The sequence below is a fragment of the Corvus cornix genome, chromosome 4A (assembly GCF_000738735.6).
Source record: "Corvus cornix cornix isolate S_Up_H32 chromosome 4A, ASM73873v5, whole genome shotgun sequence".
NCBI classification, from domain to species: Eukaryota; Metazoa; Chordata; class Aves; order Passeriformes; family Corvidae; genus Corvus; species Corvus cornix.
Window position 1 is genome coordinate 6,998,558 of NC_047058.1, and position 22,176 is coordinate 7,020,733.

The following is a 22,176-nucleotide window of genomic DNA, read 5'->3' on the forward strand; positions in this document are numbered from 1 at the left end:
TGCAATTCTGTTATGTAAATTAATAGCTCAGTTCACTAGAGAAAAATATTGCAGATGTATTTTGGCATCATATAGAAGTAGACAACTTGTAAGGTAATATATTTTCTTCTAGCAAATACGTGTCAAATTAGCTGAACAGGTTTTAACAAGTGTGTCCTCATTCCTTCAGCAACTGGGAATATACTTGCTACATTCTCAAAGCAAATTAGGCACTCAGCTCCCCTTAAAAACAGAAATAGGTAATAAAAGTTATTCTGCTCTTCAAGATTTGAATGAATTTGAAAATTCCATTTAGTTCTTAAAAAAACCAACCAAACAAAGCATTTTGGTTGCTGCTGTATTTGCTTACCCACCTGCTTTGTCTTGCAAGTTTTTCAAGATCAGACATTAATTTTTTTTCCTCTGCTGTTTAAAGCATTGGAAATTTTGTCACAAAAGACACTTTCTTGTATAAAGAACTGTTAATTACATTGCTGTGTCAACACCTTAACCTCCTATGCTAAGGCTGGCATAATTTAAGGTTCTGGAAATCTACAGTTCAGTGGCACTCAGTTGGCTTTCAGGTAAGTGTTTAACTCTACGTTTGCAAAGTGTCATTTCCTTCCCTGCTCCTCATGGCAGAGGTAAGTTACACAGAGATGCGCACTTAAAAGATAAAAGAGGCTCTGCTGCAGCATTAGAAAGTGTGAGACTTCTCCTGATACAGACGCCCTGACCAGGGCAGGAGAGGAAAAGGGGAGCATCGTGCTTTGGGCAAGGTTGCTTTGTGTTCTTCCATCTATGAATCACAAAGCCAGCAGCACTCCAGGCTGGGATTTGTAGAAGGATGTGTAGAATGGTGTCCAGCCATACTCAGGATTCAGGAAATGCTTAGGAAAACCAAGGTAACACCTGTCCCTTGACAACCTGAGGAGATGCATTCACAGTGGAAGAGGCACTGCTGACTGTTCTCTGTGCTAAGAATTAGAGAAGAATAGAAGAAGCTTTCTGATCTGCTTGTTGAAAATGTATTAAGTTGGAGAAAAATACATGCAAAAATTTTTTCATTATATTTTGGAAGTATAAACTAAGCTCAGGAAAAAAGAAATTCAGTTGTGGTTTCACTGAAGTTTGTGCCCCTTTGCTCAGCTCGTGCACAGCCCTGTGGGATGAGATTTCCCACCTCACATTGATTCTAGAGATGTCAATACCAACCACGTCTCAAGTGGGTGACAAAAATTGTTTTAAAAATATTCAAGACATACCCAGTCATCCTTGCACATTTTGGACCTCCTCCATTATATGGACAAGTGCTAAATTTCCTGTTGAAAACATGGATAAGGACACAAGAGTACAGTATTGTGAGTTTATGCCACATAAAGGTTAAAGTAGTAATATTTCTTCTTTTTACTTCATATTTCTTGAGAAACATCAACTCGCAGGATTGCACACTTCAAAATAATTGGCCAGTGTGAGTTGACAGATCTGATCAGAGCAGAAGGGTCGTTACCAGATGCAATGAGCCTGATCTTCTGTCTGGAAACAAAGATTACAGAGGACTTGCAAGGACAAAGAAAAAGTAGCAACTTCCTCATCTCTGTGGATGTTTTCTGAAGAAAGAGGTTTTAAAAAAGGTAAGACACTGACTTTAAAACTAGCAAAGTTCCCCAGAGTCTGTGTCACTGAAGTTCATATACAATGGTTCTGTATTCATTTATTATTGCTGGTCAGGATCACAGTAACTTCTACTTTTGCTATGCAATGGTGCTACCTCCCACAGCTGAATTACCTGACAATTTAGTAGGAATATTTGTCTTCTCTCATCCATGACAATACTACAAAACAGTGAGTTGTCATTCCTGGGAAAGTCATACCTGAACTGCACTTTATTCCTCCATTCAGATTGACAGTGATTAATAATCATCCCACATGGGGTAAACTTCATCCATACAATCTATTTTGTTTTTACTCATGAGACTATCGTGTGTTACTGTAAAACACTGAGGTCATGATGAATTCTGTAGTCTGGTTTTCTCTTATCCCCAAGACCTGTCACTGCACTGCAAAAAAAAAGTTTGATGGGTTTGAAATGATTCATTCTGAAGAAAACAATGTTGGTTTTTGTTTCCCTGGTATCACCTAAGTGTCTTACAAATGGATTCATGGACATTCGAGGAGCTGGACTCAAGTGGCTCCATATTTACATCTTCCCCTTTGTCTGTAAAACTTTTCCTCCACTTTCATCCACCTTCTCTAAAGGGTTTAACTGCTCCGGGAAGCCTTTCCCCAGCCTGTGTTTGTGTTCATCACACAGAAACCTTGTGCTGGAGCAAAACTGAATACAGAGGCAAATAACAAATTAACATTTGGGTTCAAACCCTTGGCAAAATCTGACTTGGAATAAATGATAACATAAAACTCAACAGTTTCTCTTTTTTTACCAAGACAAAATTATCCTCCTCCTAGAAACAAATCACTCTAATTGGCCAGTCAGACTGCAGAGTAAGTTGCTCATTTTTTTCCAAATGAAATACTTACAAATCTATAATGATTTTTAATGTTTATTCTGTTCTCACTGTACGCTCATAAAGTGCAAAAATCATTAACTTAAATATATTTTATTCAGTACAGGAATAATTTGCTTTATAGCTCATTTTAGGAATAATGCTTTAGGAAAAAAAATTACCCTAAAAGTAATCTTTATATGTCAACACCCCTGAAATAAGGAATATCCACAGTTTAGATCTTGATAACAAAATTAAGACCTGATTGTTCTAATATAAGTTATCAAAACCAAAGTAATCTAATCTAATTCCATGAGCGTGGACAATAATTCCTGTCCTCCAATAACAAGGGGCTTTTTAATAGAAAAATTAATGTTTCATTGGATTTATGTACACAGAAGATGAAATAAATGTGGTTTAAAATGTGCATAGTTACACTGAATGAACAATTTAGGAGCAATCGATCTGTCACCCCCTTTAATCTTTAAAACAAGCACGCAATCTAATAGTGCTTTGTAAAATTACATTTGTCTATTAAACTGCTACATCTGAATATGAGATAAACATGAGGATAAAAATGTGCTGCTTCTGAATAACTAAATTATAATAATTTGTAAATAAATCAGGCAATTTTTTACTACACTCTAGTGCTTTTAAATACCCTAGGAAAGATGATAGAGGCAAAAGATTAGATATAAAAATAATATCGAGTGTAAATGTTGATATTGCAAGTTCAAAGGTACCTATGATTTTTTTTACCAGTACTTATGTATGACCCTGATGGACAGATGTAAAATAAATATGAAACCCAAAATTAATGTACATATTAATATCTTGTTTATAGTCCATTTTTAAAATATGCATGTCTTGCCAGGTTCTACAATTCTGCTTCACAGGTCATTTGGAAATTATAATTAAATGACAACTCTCCTAATGTTCTCCAGCCAGCATTTTACGTAAACTCTGATTTTATCATTTTCCTGAGTGTATTAAAAAATAAAAATAATGAGGGGATACTTGGTTGATGATCGCTTTTATTGCATCATGTACCCCAAAATCAGAATAATTTGAATCAGATTGAACAAAGATTAAAGAAAGAAAAAATATTTAAAACTGCAAATCTCTTGTATGCTTGTGACCCAGCTGGTTCTGTGACCAGTATCCACCCAGAGAACCAGCTTATTTCTTGATTTCTTCCACTGGTTTTGTAGCTGTAAGAGCTTGAGAAAATGAGGCAGGACAAATTTTAAGTGTGTACATAATTATTGTGCCCTTAAACATGTGCTTAAGTACATTCCTGGAGCTGGGCCCAGTGACCTCAGCTCTCCCATGAAAGTCAATGTAACACAAGCCATTTCTGTCTGATACTGCAGGATGTAACTTTTAACATCTCACTATTACAAAAATTAAATTTTAACCTTGTCTTGCTAATTCCAGCCATTACTGGGGCCATATTTATGCCCCAACTTAAAGTGCAGTTTATCACTCTGATGCTTTAACCTTTGGACATCCTCTCCCTAACATTTTTTTAAACATCAAAATTTCCTCCAGCCAAATATAATAACGTTGATTTCATAAATGAGGAATTTGTCCCTTACATTTTTCTCATTACAGAAAACCCAAACATATCTAGCAAAATGTGGTGGGGTGGATCCAAGGATTTTTTTTTTTTTAACTAAATGGATTGACTTGCAAAAACAAAAGATGCAATGGCTTCAAATTCCTGGAAATGTGAAGCATGTTGACTGTACTCTGTATTACCCTGATGGAAAATACTAGGAGTCAAAATTTTCATTTATATGGCTGCTTAATAGCTTTGGCAATTTTTATTGTGCAACAGTTATGTTTTTAATTGCTAGATGCATCCTGAGCAGTGCTAGGCAATAAAAAATAGGAAGATGTGCTTTTATCAAGCATGACTCACTTAATAACCTTGAATTTAATATGGATTTGTTCAGCCCTTATATTTATGTCTTCTGGTAACTTTCACTAGATACTACTGAGTTCCTAGGTAGTAGTAAGTTACTAGATATTAATGAGTTATTAGATACTAATGAGTTAGGCTTTTATACACTTTGCTTCCTGATTCTTTGAAGGTTCAAGCACAAATTTGCAGAGCTGTTGATATTTTTAAGTTCAATTTACAAAGCTTTAGCATCCAGAACTCTCTTCATTAAAAAAACCCTTGTGCCTGGCAGAGATGTTTGCAGTGGTTTTTGGTGAAAGAAACTTGAGCTGTATTCCTTGGTCAGATTATACACAAGACATACCATGGAAATGCCAGATTTCTGCAGAAAATATTTGCATAATATGTTAGAGATAAAGTGACATCTCATCAAATCGCTCTTTGAAAACTCTGGAAATGCATAAATTTGTGTCTACAACACAGGTATTAAATTCCCCTTTGATCTTCCTGGAGCATCCCTCTACCTTCACTATTTTTCTCTGGAGAACTCAGCTTAAAACCTCCTTTTCCTTCTGCCTGGCACCCTTTCTAAAGGTGTTGTGGGGCTCCACATGAGGACAGCTGTGAATAGAAAAGCAGATTTCTGTTCTTGCTTTGCATTATTTTCTGCTAGAGCATAAAGAATCTTTGGATCCTCACCTTGAAACACTCCTGAGAATGGAATTTTGATCACTTCAAGAGGTTTCTTCTCACTACTCTTGGACTCACATGAATAAATCAAAGGATATAAAGCATTTACAAGAGAACATGTTAGAAACCATCACCTTTAATCAGCAGCTATGGAAATGCAGAATGTAATTTTAATTGCTTCTGCTGATCACTGGCACTGAGTGACAGAGAAAGGCTGTCCAGCAGCAGTCTGTCTGTCCAGCAAGAAGGAAAGAGGGCAGCCCTCAGCTGCACAGCAATGGCAAACACTCACCCTTTGAGCATTTCCCTTTGATCTACAAGAGAAAGCGGAGGAAACGTGAGACTCAGGCTGTTGGAGCAAATCAGACGTCAAATCTTTTGACACCAACACCTCTTGACAGCTGGAGAAAAGCCTCTGCATGGAGGTGACACCTGAGAACTGATCTGTGGGCGCAGGGGGGCTCACAGACACCCCACTGTTTGTGTCTGCAGACTGCAGCCCCCCTGCTCCAGGTGTCAGCACCTGGCTCACAGCAAGTCCTGATGCTTTAGCAGGAGTCAGTCCTCATCAGGCAAGTCCATTAATCACATTTCAGGAGGCCAATTTCCTACAGCCACTCTCCATTTCTTCCAGGGATTCGAGACAGATTTAATTTTTCCCCTGAATGCATTAACCTGAAGGAGCAGCCTACTTAATTAAAGCAGATATTGTTTCACTTCCTTTAAATATGCAAATGTCTTTATTAGACTTGGTGTCATGTGCTGTACTTTCCTGCTTAATTAATCTCAACCTCATCTTGATTTGCCTCCATGGGAATAAAACTGCCCCCTTTATTTTTGGTGACTTACCTCCATACATTCCCTACAACAGGTTTGCTATCAGGAGTAATCTCTTTTCCCACGTGGAACAGATCACCTGTGTATCATTAAATATACTTTGTGTAAGCATCTGGGGCAGTAACATGAATATGTATATAAATCATGGGGGGTTTTAGGTTGAAATTTGGGGTTACAGTGAATTTGGGGAAATCCTTCACTGACCTCAGGGCTGCCTGTAGGTCTGCACCCAATGAGGGATGAAGGTTTTCATCTTTGACATTAATTTAGCTCTCACTTAAGGAAGGATGGGAACTAAGTCCTAATTTTCTAGTTTTTGGAAATACCTGTGATGCATAAAAATAGTAAAATAGTAGAATAAGATTCCCAAAGGAAGAAAAGCAAATCCAAAAGATAACTATATGACTTGTTTTGTTTAAATTTTTCTGTTACAGGGATAATATTTCACCATGAAGATTTAGGTATTTGTAAAGCTTCTACAAAATAAATTTAATTACATATCTAACAATGAATCAAAACTTTAGATTGAAATAAATTGCTTCAATATCTTCCTGTAGCTACATGAAATTTATATCAATAACCAGAACTAGTTTACTTTGACCTTATTCTTCAATTTAATTTTGTTGAAATTCCAATTAAACAGATCTAAACCCGCATACTGTCACATCCTGCTTTATTGGTGTCCAATCTTTGCAAATACCTTCATCCACTCAGTATTGTGAATTTGTCAGAGATCAGTCACATGGCAGACAGTAATTTGTTAGGTTTAAAATTAATTGGACAAACAAATCAATGAGTTCCTAATAGTGGTTATTGGGCTTTTTTATTTGACTTACTTAGTTGTCTCTCCCTCAGAATTATTCTGCATACTAAATTACTAATTAATACAGCAGTACTTTAGCTTAGTTTGTATCTCTGGTGCACTTCTCAGCCAGTTTCCCAAAAGGAAATTTCTATGTCTGTTTTTTTAGGCACAGTGTTATGTCTTCTTCGTGGCATTTTCACAGTATCTACCTATTTTTTCAGCACAGCAGGCAGTACAAACCTACAGTTCAGTGCAAGAGATCAATTTTTTGCATGCACATGGAATTTTCTAATAGATTAAAAATACTTGAATCTGATTCTATTGCCTTTTGTCATTATTTCAGAGAATCCCAAAGAGAACACAGAGGCCAGTTCAAGATCATTAATTGTTTTAGATTTGAAGTGGTCTCTCAGTAACCTGTCCCATGTCCAGAGCCACCCAAGGGGCTGTCCAGTCCCAGGGAGCAGAGCTGTCCCTCTGTGCTACACCTGATCTCAGAGTTACAGCTGATTTCCCTTTCATTGCCATTTCCCCAAACTTCCTAGGAGCACCTGTAACTGGGCAGGCTCTGCAGAGAGGAGTAGTTTATACTCTCAAACGTTTTTTGGCACAAACCCCTGCTGAGTGTCCCATCACCCTAAGGAAATTATACACTTGCTTGAAAGAGAAAATGTTAACCACCTTCTTTATGAGTAGCAGCTTGTAAATCAAGTTCTTGCTGCTCTTGAAATGGTAAAGTTATTCTGCATAAGCTGACTGTAAATTCTTTCAATGTAGATTAATAGGGTCATTTCATTTTACAGTGCACAAGTACTTTGAACTGTGGAAAATTCCAAAGCCTTGTCTCAGGAGGAGACTTCAACCTAGCAGGACAAATTATTTCTAGTTCAACAAACTTTCCAAGAGCTGCAAAAATAATGCATTAATTTTTGTTGCTGTTAATTGAAATGTCTGCGAAAATATTCCATTAATATTCCATTGTCTTGCTACAGTAACTGTGGGATGAATCGTCTCCCTCAGGAAGCTCCTGAGAAGGGCACAGCTGTAGCACCCCTCCAGCTCCTGGAGTCTGGGATGTCCAAGTGTATGGAAAACAACAGGAGATCCTTCCAATACCATTGTTGTGCTTCTGTGGATAAGGAAAGGGTATTTGGATCTAGTTCTCAGTGTAACCATTCTCATGTTGCTTGCTGTGCAAATTATCCATTCTGGAAGTGTCCTTTGACAAAGGAGAGAAGGAATTTAACAGCAGTGAGTTTCCCCACAAAACCCTAAAATCTGCCCGTACACTTTTCTGACAATTTTTTGATCTCCCCAGTGAAGCAAAAAGCAAAATAACTTCAAATAATTGATATAAATGTTTGTAGTGATAGTGGTAAAAATTTCTATCTTCAGGAAATACAAAAATAGAAATGGCACTTTTATATCTGCAGAAAAGTGAAAGTTATTTATCGTATTTAGGGTTGTGTGTGATGGAATGGGAGAGAGCAAACAAAGTAGAAGATTGCTTCTTTCTTTTTGTAAGTAACAAATAAACAGTGGAAGGAAATGTTAGAAGAAATAGAAGTAAATAGCCCCTGTTGAAAAGAGCCCAGACTTTGGTAAGAGCCTGTGACCTCTGAGTCCCTAGGCTGGGCAGCATCATCCTATTAGGGGATTTGGGCTCAAACCATACATTACAGCAGGACTGGAAGCAGAAGCCAAGGAAGTTTCAGTCCCATTTATTTTAATCTCCATTGTAAAGGGATTTATACTAATGGAACACAATTACATTAGCCCACAAGATTTTAGAAGAGAACTGATATATAATTCCATTCTATATCGTTTGTAGTTGTCTAACTAATTAGCAATTATAAATAATTCCCTTTGGATTAATTGCTTAGATAGCATTCAGAATATAAATCTTTCCACATAACATTTATATTATTCAGAGTGAAAAACCTACTTTGATTTTATCCTTGGCTGACTTTGAACCCAGGTCACTGAACCAAAGCAGTATAAATCATCTATTCCTATCCAACTTTTACTCCAGGCTTATGCCATTTATACAAAGCATTCTGTATTCTTTTGATTTAGACTTGATCTTAATCCTAATTACCTAGGAGTAATTTTTGTAAAAATAAAAGTTATTGCTTCCAAATAGATAAATGAAATTTGTTTCTGACACTGAAATATCAGAGATCTTAAATGCTCTATGAAAATACACTAAACTTAGGTTTATGAAGAGCTTTTCTAGGTATAAGACTCTTCTGAATACCCTGTGTGGCTCTCTCTTAACTCTCTGTTTGGATTGTTTAAACTAGATTTCATTAAATCCAAGTCCTAATTGTCATAACAAAATCCTTCAGGAGGACAATACATCATCTACTCAGCCAAACAGGAGCTTCAAGGGGTCATATGGGTGATACCTTATCACTAGCTGGGAAATAAAGGAAATGAATTATAGTCCATCTGCTCTTTAGTAGCGAGCCTCCAACTGTGGAAAGCTGCTGCCAAGACCTTTCTTTATAAAAAGGCCAAAAAAATTCAGAAGGTGGTTTAGCAAAGGACTTGGATAGAAACTGACACGTCCTGCTCTCTAAGTTCTTTTCTAACTTTAACTCCTCCACAGAGGTGCTAAAGCCTGGCCTGCCTTGGCATGGGAAATGTTGGGAGCACTCAGCTGGTTCTTGGAGAAACCACAGCCCCTGGAAGGGGATTAAGGTCAGGTGAGGGGTGCCAGTGCTGCACCCATCATCACCCTCACTTTTAGATCACTTCCCCCCCTCTAAAGCTTCACTGGTGTGGAAGTACCACTGCAACTGTAGGGAAGAGTAAAGAAGGCAAACCTAGCACAAACTAAAAGTCCAAGTAACCCTGCTGCAAGGGCAATATGCATAAAATTAGCAGCAAAGAAGCAGCAGGGGGCCACAGAGACAAGCGATTTCCAAGGTGTTTTTGCATTCCTTATTTTCTAACTTGGTTTTCTAAGCTGCCCCTAGACCCACGTGATTGCATGAAGCACATCACATACAAATAATTGCTGTGTTTTTGGAGGGTCCTTTTCCCAATTCCATCAGAAATCCTGATGCAGCTCCTCAGACTTTAGCAGCCATCAGCTGTCAGGAAGGAGAGCAGATATGGGACATTCTCAAGAGCTGGCACACTTCAGTCTTCCCTCTGTTTCGTGGCTGTCTGGCTGTTTACGAGTTCTAAGGGAAAAAAGAACAAATATTGCTGAAAAAAACACAACTGCAGTGGTGTATTTCACATGTGAAATGAGGGGTTTGTGGCTCAATAGTAAAATACCATGGAAGTGGTGGAGGAAAATATGCATCATAACTGCTACAGAGATTAACAATGTCTGCAAATTGCCTCAAAGAAACCTAGCGTTTGTTTTTCAAACAGTTGCATTGAGGAAAATGCATTACCCAATTAAGATGAAAAGGATAACAATCTTGGTGAATTGTTACGGTAGAAAATAAAGAATATTGCAGTAATGGAACTTAATTTTATCATTATATGTATTTAAATTGCCTTTTATATACAACCATATATTTATTTGAAATAGATTTAAATGCAAACATAAACATGTTGTAACAGTTTCCAAAGCTTTAAAATCAGAAAGAAAATAATGTTAATGTAATATTCAATTCCTTTCATTGTTAGGAAAATCTGAAAATGATCTATCATTTCTATGTTACAGTTGCTGTTGCCTCCTAATTCAGCCCCTTATAGCCCAAATGCATTATTGGCATAAGACAAGACACTGGGGAGAAAGGAAAATGTCATTCCTGGAATGGGGAGGGGAAGGAGTGTGTGCATGTAATGTGTAGACACAGAATTTTTTTCATTTGAGGAAAATCCAAGTGTATTTCCAGGTCAGCACTAGGATGGAAACAGATGGGATCTCAAAAGGATGGGGAATATTGTCCTCCATATTTTTAATTATTGTTTGGTTTTCTCTGTTTTAGAGGATGCCCAGTTTCATTTTGTTTTCTTGTGATTTTTTCTTGTTTCCCAGTTGGTCCCAGTCTCCAGGCCACTGAGCCCCCCCTGGGCCTGCCATTTAATATGAGTTCCTGAGGAGTAAAAGAGTTTAAATACGGTGACTGCAAACTTGGCAGGAAAAGCGCTGGGAACACTGGGGAGAAGTGCTGGCTACACCCAGTGTGAACCCAAAGCACCTCACCATGGGCGTGTGTTTCTTTTAAATGATGTTGAAAACAGTCTGACACTGGAGAGCAGGATCCAGAGCTGATGTCATTGTCTGGAAAATGAAGCTGCCAAAACCCGCAGGACCAAGGAAAGGAGCTAAACCTGGCTCCAGGCACGTGGTGAGTGAAGAATGAGGGATCTGAACCTAGATGTCAGAAACTGTTTTCCTAAAATAATCATTGTTCTAGGTGCCTGTGTCTAAGTTCTGAGACTTCACCATAAACCAGTTTTCAATTTTCTTTTTTGTTTTTAAGTGACTACGAGATGTTTTCAGTTTCCTTTAATTATTGTTTTTGGAATAAGAGCATCTTAAGGTTTTTTTGAAAGCACTCGTTAGCTGACTGAGGTTGAAGTAATGATTTATGAAGAAATCAGTGTGAGGCTAAAATTTATATAGAAATTGTTAAATCTAATTTACCTCCTGTGGTTATATGCAAAAGTAATGCACTGCATGTATATTAAATACACATATATTTATATATGCACATATATATGAGCTATCTCTTGTTTTCCTGAAGAGCACAGGTGAACCATCATTAAACTTGCAAAATGCAATTACTCTGTGCTCCAGAAAATGACCAGCTACTCAATCTTTTTCATTTTTTATGCATTGCCATTCTCTGGTGTTTTGGGACAATGCAGTCAAATTATTTTTGCTGTTTACTGCATGAAAACTCTATTGCGCTAAGAATGCAACTGCCTCTGTATATGATATATTGACAGGTTGTCTTTTAATTTTCAAATGTTATTTTTCATAAAACAGTAACTGTTTTTCTCTACTCAAAAGACCTACTTTCCCTCAAGGCATATTTTCCAATAACTGCTGACAGCTATCAATATTTCCGAGTATTAGAGACATTTCTGGACAAGGTCTTTTGGAATGTGAGGTATCAGTCAATTTTTTTATCTACTTATTTTCAAAGTACTCCTTTTCTTAACAAAAGCTGTGTTGACTCATTAAGGATATCTTCTTTATTCAGGTGTCTGTTAATAAATGGAGGTTTATTACAAATTCTGCCAGTTTGGGTGATAAGGAAGCCGGGCTTATTTGCTGTAATTTTTCATATCTCTGCCACAGTTGTCTTTGAGGAAAATTGGTGTCATATTTGCCCCTGGCACTGAAATATCTTTGTCTGTTATTGAGACAGTTTTGAGTTGAATTGCAGTGAATAATTTGACTGTTTCATGCTTGAATTCTTTTAGAACTCCTGTGTAAAATACTATCCAGGAGCTTATTCTTCATAATTCTGCTGAATTTGCTCTACAGCCTCTTCTACCAGGACTTGAATTTATGATGGATCTTTATTGCGTTCCCTGTTTCCATTTACCATGCCAGAGTTTTTCTTTTCCATGTTCTTCACTTAGGAATGAATTCAGTTTTTTGAAGGATACTCTAATTTATTCTTTGTCCCTTTCTGATTTCTTTAACCCTAATGGAATTTATATTTTTTAGTTATTTTGTGTGGAGTCACTTTATTGGAGGTACTGGAGTGATTTGGAGGTTCCTCCTTTAATTTCCTCACAGTCAATGTGAGTTTCTTTTAGAATTCATGTTACTGTTTGCTCCAGAAAATGTTCTTAAACAGCCTCAAGACAATTCAAGTAAGTGATTTCAAATAACTGAAATAACCTAGCAGAATATTTTTGTCAGTCTAGCACTCAGTTTCAACTTGCAGAAAGCTTTGGATTTGAGTGCCATTGCTGGCATTGAGAACTCTCTGTCATAAGGAACCCTCAAGCTAAAAGACATAAAATTAAAGTTCTCTCTTGAGCTTCCATGACTTAAGTACTTAAGTTTGAGAGGTGCATTTTCCATAAAAATGTATGTTTTAGTAGTAACCTAGTATTCACACAATATTTCATAGAATAAATATTTTTCATAAGTATTGGTAATAATAATAAGCCACCTAGAAATATCACATAATTAAAAAAACACTAATTAGTATTACTGGGAATGCAGACTCGGATGTTTGTTATTTGCCTCAGACTGAACAGCCACGAGTCCATTTCAGCCCCGGTCTGCAGTTCCCAAATGAGTTTTCTTCCATCTATTTAGTGATTCTGACAATTATTCTCTGAACAAGCCTTTCTGGGGGTGTTTTTTGTTTATTTAGTGGGGCATCATGTGAGTGTTGTGGAGAGGGATTCCATGGAATTGGTGAAACAAAGACCTGATACCTTTTTTTTTTTTTTTTTTTGCTTTATGTTCCTGTAGTTTTTTTAGCAATATGAATAAAATCCTCATAATTATTGAGTAACTAAAATACCACTTTGATAGGAAAGAGTAGCTCTATGGTTTACCCAATGAATAATGGAAAGGTGTGGGTGAACTGTGGTTGCTTGAGATGGAACATTTAACCAACTCTCTACTACTTGATTAACTATCACTCAGAAACACAAACTAGAATTTATTTTATCTGATATAATGCAAGTTATTAACACTTTTTCTGTAATTAACTACAGGATGATTATAATTAGGGAGAAAAACAGGATACAAGAAATAGGAGTTATATCCGGTTATTCGAGCATTAAAATATGATAAAAATAAAATATGCTTCAAGCTTAGCTACCACTAAAAACAGCTCAAAGAGAGAGTTTATCCACTATTTTCCTAGATCAATAGCCTTCTCCATAGTCATATAACAGCAGCTGTTTCATAGGAATATTCTCATCAACATTCGGACAGCAGGAATTTTTAAAAAATGCTTGAATTAATATTTCTTGGTTGCTCATCAGGAAAATGGCATGTTTGGTCTGTCTGTGATACGATGCCTGGATAAGCAGAATGTGGGATGTGGAGCATAATTTGAAGTAGAATCTTCAAGAGGAAAATCCTGTAAGATGCTTTCCAACAGCAGTTTGGGAGAATTGATCAGAGGTACAGGGTGGCAACGCACATTTTGGGGAATGAACCAGGCTGAGGCAAAAGTAGAGAGCGAAGTCTTTGCTACATAATTCCTTGGTCAAATCCTCAGGACCAGATGATTCCTAATCCTCTGTACCTGTGGGATTGGATGTCAAATTTGGAAAGCTTGTGCAGCAGCATCCTACAATGAGCACACCTTCCATTGGCTTTGGTGCTGTTTGCATTGCAGACGAGGTTAATATTTGACAAGAATGTGCATAAGAATGAATTGCTGTGATAGCAGTCTCAAGATTCCCTCTTTGCATAATGAGTGTTTCTGAAATGAAAACATCCATTTCGTCCTACTTCAGAAAATAAACTTATTTTTAAGAGTAGTTATTACTGCCCAAAATGAAAATACCAATGTGGTGAGATAACTAGAAGGGAATATTATTCCTATATGAAGCTCTATCTTTTGCTGATGAGTCACATTGTCATTTTATCTCCAAATCCTGCATTATGTCAGGTCACAGTTCTCGGTATTTGCTACTAAGCAGTGGCTCAATATGTACATAACCTGCTCTGTCACCTCAAGTGCATATTTAAAATAAGAAAATCATAGAATTCTCATGATGAAGCATTTGCAGTTTTGTGTTTTCACTGGTTTCCGTCACGATTCCTTGTTTTCAGAAGAAGGATAGTTTTCAAACCTATCAGCTCTTGGAACTTTAATTTAAAAACATTAGTTCAAGTCATCTATGATGCCTGCTACTTCTGCATTCATTTAATAGACCTTTTAGCTGTATTGCTGTATTGTTGGTTTCCTTTTTTTAAGTACTTAGAATGTATTATTGCATTAATGCTCTTCATGGAACATTGCAAAACACTCACTTAAATTATTTTGCTAATGCTAAGCAAGGGTTGCTGCATTATTAACCACCAGAGGCTTGGCAAATTACAATAAACGTGAGTTTAAAGCACATTCTTCAGGTGCCTGAATGTTTATGTATCATGACAATAACACAGACATCTATAGTAATGCAACATTGCCAGCAGAGCGTATTATAAGTTCAGATATTAGTGTAGTTCAAAGTCATATTTAGTTTCAGCTTTATTCTAATTTCTGATACCTAATTTCATCCCCAAATGAGCTTAATTAAATATGTGAACTGCAGGAAGTTGTACATGCTCTTGTAAAGCAAAGCATTGCTCAAGCTGACTCTGCAAATGCTTCATTTTCAGCCTAGAGTTCAGAACCACTGAAAAGCTCCACAGCTTTTTCTCATGCATGAGGGATTCTGTCTGTCCTCTGATCCTTTGTGTCTTTATCTTTACACACAAGGAAAACCAGCTCCACATTTTCCTCAGCTGCTTTTTCTAAAATTCTTATTCTCCATTCTTCTTCTCTCCTCCAGTTTCTTCCCAGTAGCCAATACATTTTTTAGGATCTGTTTTTCAGGCCTGTGTGGGGTATTCTGGATCTGTCAGTGGTGTTGTGTTTACCAGAGTAATTTACCTCTTTTGTCCTAAATCCAGCATCCTTCTGGGACAGCGTATCCCACAAAATTTTCCCTTTATTCTGCTGTCACAGCATTGACTCCCATTTCCTTGTGACAAATTCATGAGTAAAAGCTCCCAGTGCTGTTCTCCCACACAGATAATGACTCCCCATTTTATATTTTCATTACCCCTTAGAAATAATTAAACAACAGTATTTGCCAATGCTAAAAATGTCATGCAGGGAAATAGAGAACACAATAAAAGATAATGGTTTTAGCAACAGCAACAAAAGGAAATGTCAATAAATAGGGTAACCATGCTGGTTTTCACCTTTATTCAGGTCAGGGGCCTTCAGCACAACGTTTTAGACAGGTGTGCTCTTAAAAAAGATGTTTCATAGCATTTTATAGTCTCAAAAATTTGATGCTGTGAAAGTTAATGTAAATGCTAATAAAATTCTTAATTAGATTAACATACGTTATTTTAAAGATTTTTTTTTACAGGTGGTATTTCGTTTTTAAGTAGCAATATTTAGACAAAACACTCTTGTCTAAGATTGTCTTTATAATCCTACATTGTATAACTTCTGTTGTGTTCAAAAGAGAGCACTAACCATGGAATATATTCTGAAGCTGTAATTAGCTGCACAAAGACTCCTGGTTACCATCTCTTTGGGATGTCTCTAGCCTCGAAATTTTGATGTTTCACTGTTAGCCAGAATAGAAGGTCCTCTACAGAACATCTATATTGCATAGGAAAATGGGTACTAATTAGATTTTGAACAGGACTGGTAAATGGAAAAGCGGATGTCAATCAGGTGTTAGATCTACTTGAAGGGAAAGAAAACTCACGGATAAATTATATAAAGTCAAAAAGTGATAAAATTTGGATTTTATAATGTAAGAAATCTTTAACCACGCTGCAAGAACTCTTGAACCAGTCTGTCATGATTTAAGAAACCGTGCATGGCCACCTTTTAAAAAAATATAGTCATAACTATAGAGGGAACACAGCTGGAAAAGAGCCAAGAAGGAAATAAATTTTGAAATCCAGGGCACAGTTTTCCAGGTTTTCTGCATGCACAGTACTCCAGGAATGGATCTCAGTGTACTGCAAAAATTCCAGAGGTTCAGCAGCAGGATGTGAATCTGCAGAGAACACCTATTCCTCTGCAGGTGGAGCCTGCAGTTAAAACAACCAGCTGCTAATGAAAAATAGTAAAAGATATGGTTCCTGTCAGTATTTGGTCACTAAACTAGGTTTCCAAATAATCAGCCATTACAGTTTCATGTGATAATTACAAATGATGCAGTAATTAATAATACTCTGCAGCAAAGGGGTCACTGGCTGGTACAACCCTTGCTGTGCTTTGTAGGAAGTTCAGTGATGGCAAGTTCCAGTTAAGAGCTCATCAAAATAACAGCCTGTGACCACAAAGTGCTGTGGCTGCTCTGTGTTGATCACTGCGTGTGTGTGGAGCTGGGAAAGAGGCAGAGAAGGAGTGGCAGAGGCACTTTTCCAGGGTGCAGATGGCATTATGTATGGAGCAGAGACACAGCCAGGACAGCGCTGGAGCAGGGCTGAAGGCACTGCAGAGCAGCACCTGAGAGTGTCTCACACAAGCAGGTGAGGCCAAAGTCTGTATGGAAACTTGGAAAAAACACTGCTGATCCAGCCAGGTGAAAGTGAGATAAAAATGAGGGACAGGAAATAAAGGACAAATGCCATTTATGGAACAGAGGTGGTGTCACGCACATCCACCCCCACACAAGTGGAAACCTCTTTGGAAAATTGCTGTATTTGAGTATCACCAAGCAAGCCACAGGCAAATTAAGGCTCTGTTAATGCCTTTCTTTACCACAGTATGCAGGGCAAAACAAAATAATTTGATAGAAAAAAAAAGCAAAATATTATTTAGATGAAATCTGATGAGAAGTACCCAGCTTAGAGAAAGTGAGAGAAAGGGAAAGAAAGGAGGATTTTAACTGTAGGCGCTTCCTCAGCTGATGGGCTGCTGGATCCCTCTGAAAAGCTCTCTTGTTTACAAATTAATTTTACAGAAGCATTGTTGCTGACCCCATTATTTGGTTTGTAATATTGAGGAGCTGGGTGGTAAAAAAACCCAGTAGTACCAGCTTTTCTCAGACTATGGTCTTTACCCAAATCCAGTAGTTTCTGCTGGTGCACCTAATGTTTAACTCCTTGCATTTACTAGAGTTCTATGACAAGACCCCAAAAAGCATTGATTGCCTCATCAGTGTGCTTTTGTCATGGAAACAAAAGAATTGGGTTGCCCTCAATTGTTGTGGAGCTGAGGTGGAACATCTTTCTCCTTCCTCCTTGTTTTGATGTTACACTGGGTCTGCTTGAAGTCCACTGTTGTCCATTCTCTGCATTAATGCTGCATGTGCAGACAATGAAAGTGCAAAGGGAATTCTGCAGGGCTAGTTGGAAAACCCACGAGCTAAGTTATGGTAAGAAAAGGCTCAGGTGTTTCCCTCCATTCCTGATTTTTATTTGTTCAACTACTTGGCTACAGCTAGATTGGCATATTCCTTTAAAAACAGAATTTCCACCGTGTTTCTAAAAAATCAGTGACTCCCAAATGGGTCAGCTGTGAATACTAAGGAACAGGTTAAAATAATTAAAGCCTAGGAACAGGTTAAAAACCCCTTTCATGTAAAACTCATCACATTCTTAATTAATTTCAGGGTATTCAAAGATTAGGTGCTATATCCCCAGTAAGAAAGAAGACCTGCACAGACTCAGGATATTAAAATGAATTTAATCTCCACAATATTTTTTATAAACAAGAATATCATGTCAGAGCTTCCTGAAAAACGTCCTCTCATGGGTGTATTATATTGAGAATTCTAAGTGGAAAATAGAAGCTGGGATAAAAGGCAGAGTAACAGAGTACCTGGGGATTGGAGTCCCCCTGATAGCCAACAACACCAAAGGAGAGGCATGGTCTGATATTCCTGGTACAGTCTTTAAATTTCATAATTCACTAAGGCTGTACTGTGATAAACGATCTCTGAATTAATCAAAAGTCACTGAACACTAACAGCAGTGTCTTCATTTCATAAAACAGAGCTCATTAACATGTTGGCTTCTGATCTTTTGACAAAAAAGATGTTGATATGAGGGGGGGGTTGTTTTTTATTTGGTTTATTATGTTTCTCTTTTATCAAACAGCTAATCACAATCAAGGGCTCTTGATGTTTCTTAAAGTGCCTTTTACTTTGAAATTTGAGCCAGGAATTTTCCTAACTTGCCTGTGATATAAAAGTTCATGTGTCCAAATTACCTGGAATGTTGCATCCATCAGGTGTTAGAAACAAGAGTGGCAAGAGGACAGACTTGAAGTTTATTCTTGCAATAGAAAGCTATAAAAATGCAAGTGGCGTCTGCATAGATGCCAAATTTGCCTCCAATGATGAAAGATACTACAGTGAATCCACACTTAAAAGTCACCCAGCATAAAGTCTTACTGGCTGAATAATGGAAATTTTCTGTCCGTAATACTGTGAGATGTGCAGATGGTTGAAAAATGATATGTGATCTCATGCAGTGCCTGCTGAGTTAACAAGAGAATTTCATTCAAGAAAAATAGTACATTTTAGTTCCACCATATGTGTGATTATGTTTTCTTCATACCCATGGAGAATCCCTGATGTTAGAAAACAAACTATGATAGCCCATTAACATGTCCTCTTTTAAATAATTTATATAAACACAAGAAGCTTACATTTTTGTAAAAATAACTTGCACAACAAAGATAACAGCTGCAGTTGAATATTCTTGGTTGGGTTTTTTCATAGAATTGTGAGAAGAAAAAGAAAAAATGTACTCATTTCTCACCTTTGGGTCCATACTCTGCTCCTGACAAAACAAAATGCTGTCAGAATAAGAAATATAAGGCAGAAACAGTCATTTCTTGTCTTCTTCCCAGAATTCCTCACCAGAAAAACCACTGCACCTACCTTTGGTTAAGGTTCCTGTTTATCAGAGCCAAATTTCAATTGGTACATTGAGAGTAGTTCATATTATGTATTACCCTCAGTGTTCCACAACTTGGATTTAATCATATAAAATTTTATTGATAGTTGTACAAACAATTTCATTTGTATCTATTACAATAATGGCTATAGTACCCCTTAAAATTAGAGAAGTCTGATTTGTTTCTCTACAAAAATATGGGCTTTGATTACAGGGCAAAAGGACCCATCGAAATATTAAAAGGACTTTTAAGTATCTAGAAATATGGGGGTTTTATAATCAATAATTAAAGATAAATCCTTGGAAAAGTACTACTATAATGTTTTCATCATTTCCTCTTATTCCTTCTGCTCTTCACACACTGAAGTGAGGCCTGCTGAAGTCCCTGAGGCTGGTGAGGATTTCTTTCTCTCCTCGGTAGCACCAGGAATTATCCAGAATATTGCTGCATTGCAAACTCCAGCTCGGCATCACCAGGACTAAGCAGACAACACTCAGAAAATGTCTGTGATTCTTTCCATCTTCAGGTCACTCTTTCAAAGGTGCACAAGCTATTCAGCAGTCACTCACTATTTTTTCCATCTGGCAAATGTATCAGCCCAGGATTTTTTGACATAACAATTTAAAGGAATCCAATCTCTCATTTGGTTCATCACAGCCATTGCAGCATCCACGTGTCTCTTCCTGGGACTTTCAGGTTTTTTGTGAGCTCATTAGGATGTTTTCTTCTGTCACAGATCCACAGTGACAATTTGATATTTGTACTGTTGTATGTTCCTACGAGTTTTTTATTTCTCTTTTAATCTTTAGGTACATACAGACACCTGCTTTCAAAGAAATTGGATCCTTTATTCTCAATGTATAAGTAACCCTTGTCCATCCAAAAAGGTTGTGAAGGGAGTCTGCACTTAATTAAAATGTCTGGTAAAAAAAACTTTAATATTCTGAAAAAGAGTGTGATGTGATGAGATGAGAAAAAGTGGCTTTACTGTCAATTTCTAGAAACCTTTCTGTTTGTTAGTTCCACTGAACAATGGATTTTTTTAAGGTATTTTGAAGAAGGTCTCCTTTCTGGGGGTAGAGTTGAAAAGCTTGTTCTGGGTGTGTTACCTGTCATCTTCTGTACTTTACATTTTGGAAAAACAAAAGACTGTATTTTCACAGAACAGTCTTGTCAGAAAGATCAGAAGACCTGGTATTTTTTAGATCACTCAAAAGTTATTCTTTTGACAGTGCTTTGACTGAATTTCTCATTTTCTGTGACCTATGTGTGCACAAGTTGTAGCAATCTTTTTCTTTCAGCTATTTGCTCTGCATCTGAGAAAAAACCTTCCATTTGCACCGCTGAAAGTAGTGGGAATTTGGAGGAAGAGTTGAAATCTGGAGGCTAAGAACATCCAGGAACTTTGGGATAGATTGGCTGCAGCTGAGTTGCTGAATTGTTGAATTATTTCAGCCATGATGGGAGAATGTTGCCTCACGTAGAGGCCAAGATCAAGTTCTGGACTGTGAGTGATGCAGCCTCCTCCTACTATTGCCACTTAACAGAATATTGCTGTCTGCTGGGAAAAAAAAGTGTCTTAGGCTCACCAAGGGCAAGAATCAATCACTTTTGCTGACAAAATATGTTTAGTCAAGCTTTCCTAAATAATAATATTTTTATGGTGTTCTTGGAGGGGTGGAGTAGCAGAAAGAAGTTGCCCAGAGTGATTTTTTCCCCTCTTTCTTGCACTTACTTTTCTAAGCAGAAAAATGCTTAGAGTTGCTTTGCTTTAACTTAGAAAACCAAACTCTGCTGCTACAACAGCTGCCAGGTTAATACCCCTTCTAAGTCTCTTCAGATGTCAGTGAAGCACCAGCAGCGTGCACAGACACCTTTGTGTGCTGCTTTGTAGTCTGGGTTGAAGGCAGATGCCATTTAATGAAGTCAGTCTTTCCAACAACTCCTTTTCAGCTTTTTTTTGAAGAGTTTGACTTAACATGGGTAAATGTCAGCCCCACGAGGATGTGAAGAGGGGAGGAAACCTGACAGAGTTAAATGTGGAAACTTTTTGATTTAAGATTTCCTGGTACATCTGCATCCAGTTAGCAGAACCTTCTCATTTTGAGAATTATATGTTAGATTTCCAGTTTTTCTTACAATTATTTATTTGAGGTGACAAGGCAGTGACAAACATGGGATATAGACCTCACTTTCTCATCTTGTGGCTTCAGTAGTCTTTGGATTAAGCTGTAATACAACCCAGGCATTGTGAATGAGGAGATCCTACAAAGAGGGAGAAAACAGTTCTGCATCCCAAAATATAATTTGCTTATAAATATAAATGAGATGGCTGGAAAAGAACATAAAAAAATATTTCTTTTGAAAATTATTCTTTCATCTCCGCCTGCATAATGGAACAGTGTGGCGTTTAAAATTATCCTGGAACGTGGAAGTTAGCTCAAAATACAAAGTGCATCAGATAATACTGTAAAAAATGAGAATATATGCATGGCATAACAGTAATTTACATCTCCATCACAGTTCTCTCTAGATTCTCAAATTCCCCAATGCCTTTAAAATACTCTAGGTTGTCCATGTCACTGAGCTGGAAATTATCGTGATGTACTTGTGGATAAAGCAAGACATGAAGATGTAATGCAATTACTGCAAAGTGTACGGCAAAGAAAAGAACGGAATTTTATCTGCTGATTCCAGGGCTTATGCTCCAGGAACAAGGCTGGATTCATAAGCACTCTGACAGTGTATAAGGTACTTATGTTTGGGCACAATATAATCTACATTTCTTTCTGTTATCAGGCTGCTTGTGTGATTGTGTTGGTTGAATATGATAATAGAGGTATAATTGTATGTGAAGAAGAATTGCAAACAATTGGCACAAACCATGGTTCTGAAGAGTTTTCTAAATCT